A 6,252-nucleotide genomic window follows, 5' to 3' on the forward strand; every position below is an offset into this window, starting at 1 on the left:
GCGATCCTGCGCAAGGGAAGAAACAGACGTCTCAAGAGCAGGAATCTGAGAGTTTAACAACTCAACAGTTTCCTTGGTCTTTTTCAGCTCCTCTCTGTCAGACGCTGCTGCCGCCAAGGTCTCTTTCCTTTCCGCTCGCACAGCATCGAGCGCTTCTTGGCTAGACGCTGCCGTCGCCAGGGCTTCATCCTTCTCTGCCCGCGCGGCCTCAAGCTCCTTCTTCAGGCGCGCAACCTCACTCTCTAATGAAGATTTGTCACTGATAGACTGCACAAGCGCTTGGTCACGCGCCTCTGCATCCAGCTCCAAGTCGCGCACTCGCCGCGCATACTTGGCCGCGTCCGCCTCTGCTGCCTGCAGCTTCTCCCGCGCAGCCTGCAGCTCATGCCCGCGCTTCACGAAGGCAGCGTTGGCACTTGCTCGGTTCTCGCTGAGTTCTGCTTGGAGTTTCTCAGCTCTCTCTCGAGCGTCAGAAAGATTCCAAGCAGATACCTTAGCCTCTTGCTTGGCCTCCGCAAGAGCATCACGCACCTTTACATAATCATAGCGAAGCTCTTGGGAGGCAGCAAAGAACGCTGACCCAGCGAAAAGATGGTCGTTGAGCAAGTCCACGCGGGCGCGCTCCTCCTGAAACCTCTTTTCAGCTGGAGGCACGGAGTGAGCCCAGAAGTCTTCACACACCCCCATGGACTGAAATGAGCTATCCTCAGTAATATTCCATCTCGGGCGGTATATGCGATCGGCTTCCTGCAAACACAAAGCAACGTTCTAGTCATCTAAACACTAATATGGAAGTCCGCGCAGCGGAGCAAAACGAACTTATACCTGCGGGGAGCAAGCAGAAAAGTCAGCGCCAGCCCCATGAGAAGACTGCGCCACGAAATCTCGTGGCGCTACAGGGCTTGCGCGGCCGCCATCGGAGTATTCAAAATGGGCCTCCTCATCTTCCTCTGTAACAGGCCTTTTCTCCTGCGACCTGGAAAAATCAAAACCAGTCTCGCGAGGAGGGCTGCGCGCAGGAGGAGGTGAGGGAGGTCTCGACGCCGCGAGATCAGCGCGTAAAACAGCCTCCTGCTCCTTAGTAATCCCAATGAGGGGAGATTTAGTGCTTGCAGGAGCAGGAGCAGAACCAACGGCGCTGGCGCCGGCGCCAGCAGTGCCGCCAGCAGCTTGTGTGTCAGCTATAATGCCTATGAAAAACCAACAAAGAGAAATGATTCAAGACTTGATCTAAAAAGAAAAAAGTCAGAAAATAAAAGCGCAATATATACCTTGGCGCACCGCCGTTCGCGAGTTAAACATCGCCATGAAGTCCATTTTCCCCCTTTTTGAGGGCAAAACAGGGGACTTCAAAGCAACCTTCGGCGCAGCCTCGGTACCTTGTTGCGCCTGAGGTTGATCCACCAAGGTCGCCGGCTCTACAAACATTTGAGTGAGCAAAGATTCATTAATAACTCTATCGGAATCACGCTCATAAAACCATAAAGTATAAACAAAGTATACCTGTTGAAGAGGAAACAGCAGGCGCAGCGCCGCTTCCCTTTTCCGCCGCGCGAAGAGAGGAGGTGGCGGCACCATACCTCGTGTGGACAGGAGGACTGCCCACACCTTGAGGCAAAGAAGACAAGGAAACCTTGGAGGTAAACCCCTTGGTTTTCTTAAGTCCCTTCGCCTGAGTAGGAGGATCCTGAGCAACAGGGGCATCATTTTTCTTCTGTTTTTTACTGGCCCCTGCGCCAGTTTTCCCTTTAGCTTTACGCTTGAGTTGTGGCACCTCAGCTTCCTCCTCCACGTCTTCTTCCGCGAGCTCCAGCTCATAGTTCTCGAGCGCATCTACAATACGTGCAACAGAAATGTTAACCAAATTTGGTATTCTAAAGGCATAAACATAAGTACAAAGGCCTACCAGGCGCATCGCTGTCAAAGCAAAATCCCAAATCAACAGGGATGAACATATCAGCGAAGCGATCGGGGAAGCCAACTTCCCCAGCGCCCAGCGCGACAGAGCCACCCTCCATATGCTCATCATAGGCGGCGTGGACGTACTCCTTGCTTACTGCATAAAACAAAGACAAATGATATCAGCAAAACGAATTATGTTCGCGCAGAAATAATGCAATGAGCTAATAACTCACATAATCCATCAACTTGGATAACAGGCTCAGTCGCGCTGTCGGCCCACCTCCTGCTCATGCCAACCCCCACCAGCGCCTCCTCGCAAATATTCTTGGCGGGGGATGGTTCAGCAGTCAACTTATTAACCCATGCGCCAGTTGGGTTCTTAAAAACATTCACATCCGCGGGCGCAGAAGTGATCGCGCGCATGGTCATGCGGATGGGAATCACACCAGCCTTAATATAGAAATATTTCTCAGACCGGTCATGAAGGCTCTTGAAGGAAACAGTGCAGCACTTGACCTTCTAACTGCGAGGAACGAATGAGAACCAAGAATCTTGGATTTTTGGCTTATAAAAAAATTGAAAGCGCCGAGGGGTTGGCTCCTCGCGCTGAGCTTTGCACATGAACTCAAAATGAGTCATGCGCACAAGTCCAAAAGGATGGACTTGGGATATGTGAATCCCATAAAATTGAAGCAGCGCACCCATAAACCTTGTCATCGGGAGACGAAGGTTGCAGTGAGTAGAGGTGTTCAAAAAAACCGGTTACGGAACCGGTTTGGCCGGTTCAACCGGAAACCGGTTTTTTAAAAACCGGTTTTTTTAAAAACCGGTTTGACCGGTTTACGTAACCGGTTTACGTATCGGTTATACGTTTTGGAGCCAAAACCGGTTTTATAACCGGTTATAAAAAAAACCGGTTTTTTTAAATAACCGGTTATTAAAAAACCGGTTAACCGGTTTTTAAAATAACCGGTTTATTACCGTTATAAAAAAAACCGGTTAACCGGTTTTTTAATAACCGGTTAACCGGTTAAACCGGTTTTCGAACGTTACCAAACGGCTTTATAGCCGTTTTTTTTTTTTTTTGACCGTTTTTTAGCCGTTTTTTTTTTGTTTTTTTACCATTTTACCCCCACAAACATCTATATATAGTTTAGGTTGGGTATTGGTTAGATCACACTTGATTATACAACTCCAAACGCTCTAAACGTTTATTTCATACGCGATTATACAACTCCAAACGCTCTTCTTTCGTAGTCGTTTATTTCATACTCGAGTATACCACTCTTAATTCGTAGTCGATTATCATGGCCTCCCAAAGTGCTGCTTCATCGGTCAACATGGGTGCCTCGAACACGGGAGAAACCGTCGTTCGGGTCATCCCCACGAAACGAAACCAAGATATTTGGCAACATTTCGACCTATGCGAAATGTCTAACGGAACCCAAAAAGCTAGATGCAAACATTGTTTGAAGTTTTATAACAAAGAAGCAAACTCCAGTTTAAGAGCTCATGTAGAAAAGCCCTCTTGCAAGGTCTTGAAGGACGAATCCGGAAGTAGTTCGCAGCCGGAGATGACGAATCAAGGAACGGTGTTTACGTACGACCTTGAAGCGGTACGTCAACAGTTTGGCAACTTTGTGATTCAACAATCACTTCCTTTCAACCACTTCGACAACCCTCAATTCACGGAGATGATGCAAAAGTATGTTCAACCACGCTACCAACACGTAAGTCGTTCGACCCTTAGAAGAGATTGTCTTAAAGCATGGAAAAACGCTAAATCCGAACTAATTTCATACTTTTCAAACTTACAAACTGGTGTGAACTTAACAACGGATGTGTGGTCGGTACCTAATGGTTCGCCCGACTCATACATTTGTGTGACGGCTCATTGGGTTGACCCCCGGTCGTGGCAAATGATGAAACGAACCGTTGCGTTTCAATTGTTTGATTACCCGCACACGGGTAGAAATATTTTTAAACTCTTGGATAAAGTCATTCGACAATACAAGATTGAAGATAAAATCTTTTCAATATCGTTTGATAACGCGTCCAACAATACGGCCGCGGTTGGCCATTTAAAATTAAAGTATAAACCTATCTGTGATGGAGCGTTTTTTCATAGCCGATGCATTGCACATATTATCAACTTGGCCGTGCAAGATGGGTTAAACGTGATCGAAACGCAAAGAAACAATTTTAAAAGAATGTTACGAGATGTTTTTAGCAACAATTCAACATTTTCAAGATACAAAAAATTTTGTGAAGAAGCTAACTGTCAATGGTTGGGGCCTAATTGGGATTGTCCAACAAGATGGAACTCGACTTGTGAAATGTTTGAGAAAGCCATCCAACAAAAACAATCGTTAATTGCGTTTCATCAAATTTTGTCAAATAGGGGTAAATGTGCACCGTACGATCCTAGAAACTGGTTATTGATTGAGATCGTTACGGAGGTTCTTCAAATTTTTAAATCTTGCACAACTAGTTTATCCGGGGTTTACTATCCAACAAGCCCCATTGCTTTACCAAAAATTGCTGTCATGTGCACAAAGTTGACTGAAATTCATTGTAGGGGTGCACCTTATTTTGATATGGGTGCAAAAATGAAAGAAAAATTTAGAAAATATTTTCAACAACTACCCGCTGTTTTGACCTGTGCGGCTGCGTTAAACCCTTGCATCAATGTTGGTGGTGTTGAAGCTTTAATAGAAAAAATTTGTGATGAGCTAGAGTTAAACGACGATCAAAACCCCCATTATAACCAAACTTTAAAGAATGCTTTCAACACCACCTTGGCAAACATGTATGATGTTTACCTTACAAAACACGGGTCGTCTTCCCAAATTCATGACTCGTTAAGAGCTGTTGCCCAATCCCAATCCCAAACCGACCTTGAAATGGGGATGTACTACATGATTTGGGAAGACGCCGGTAAACGTCAAAGGGTAAACACCCCAAGCAGTGAACTTGGAAGGTATGGTGGTACCAACTTTGTGAAACACATGACTCCGGATGAATTTAGAAGTCTTGATTTGCTGGCTTGGTGGAGAGGTAAGGAAGATGAGTTTCCGATCCTCGCCGCCATGGCCAAAGATTTACTAACGGTCCAAGCTTCCACGGTAGCTTCGGAGTCTGCTTTTTCTGTTTCTGGCAGGGTTATATCGATTAGGAGGACTCGACTCACTCCACCAGCTGTAGAGATGTCGATTTGCTACAAGGATTACTTGGACTCTTTAGATAGGGCACAACATCAACGCTCACTCGAGGGGGAAATGGAGTATGAGGCGGCCTTGTATGAAGACGAGGTCAATCAAGGACACACTCAACCAATGACCGATGAAGAAGCCGCGTACGACGATTACCTAAGGAATAGCTCGGGATCGGGTAGCGAAGAAAATGAGTAACAAACATCAACTTGTTAATGTAATCGTGTCTAAGCATTCTTTAATGTTTGTATTTTTGAGTTACGAATATGCGATAACGATTTAATGTTTGTATTTTTAATGTAAAAGCTATAAATGAAAGTTATGTGTTTTTAATCTTCCAAGCAAAGAATGCTAACAACGAAACCCTAAACCCTAAACCCTAAAGCAAAAAAAAAAAAAAAAAAAAAAAAAAAAAAAAAAAAAAAACCGGTTAACCGGTTAGACCGGTTATTAAAAACCGGTTATAAAAAAACCGGTTTAATAACCGGTTCTAACCGGTTTCTAAACCGGTCCAAACCGGTTTGGCCGGTTTGAGTTTTCATTGATAAAAACCGGTTAATAACCGGTCCGGTTATTAACCGAACCGGTTTTTTTCTGGATAAAAAAAACCGGTCCGGTTAATAACCGAACCGGTTTTTTCAAAAAAACCGATTTGTGCACCTCTAGCAGTGAGTGAAAAAATGGCAATATAAGGAGATATAGCCGGTGGGCGGATCTGCCGCCGTTTGCCCGGCCGCCGGAAGCATACAGCCATACTCAGGGAGAAAACCCTGAGAGGCGATGAGACTGTCAAAATCAGACTGTCTCAATTTACAGGGAAACTCATCCCACCTCTTTACTGTCTTGCCCTTCCCCACCTCCTCCGACGAGGCCTCAGCAGCCCGTTTTCCCTTGCCGGTCTTCTTCAAAGTGGACATGACTAATGATTTTACACGGCGTCTGCTGGGGGAGATTGTGGCGTCTGGGTTATCAGACATACAACTGTGAATCAAACAGAGGTTACTTCAAGAACGGAAATCTGGAAGCAAAAGACAAGCTCTTAATCGGAATAAAAATGGAAGGAAAGAAAAAGCTCTGAAATAACAATGAAGATGAAGAATAACAACTCAAAAGGCTTGCTTTTATAGGCCCAGGAGAG

This window comes from Bidens hawaiensis, unplaced genomic scaffold (genome assembly GCF_021521415.1).
Source record: "Bidens hawaiensis isolate Kalapana, Puna unplaced genomic scaffold, B.hawaiensis_p1.1 tig00004357_1, whole genome shotgun sequence".
Taxonomy (NCBI): Eukaryota; Viridiplantae; Streptophyta; class Magnoliopsida; order Asterales; family Asteraceae; genus Bidens; species Bidens hawaiensis.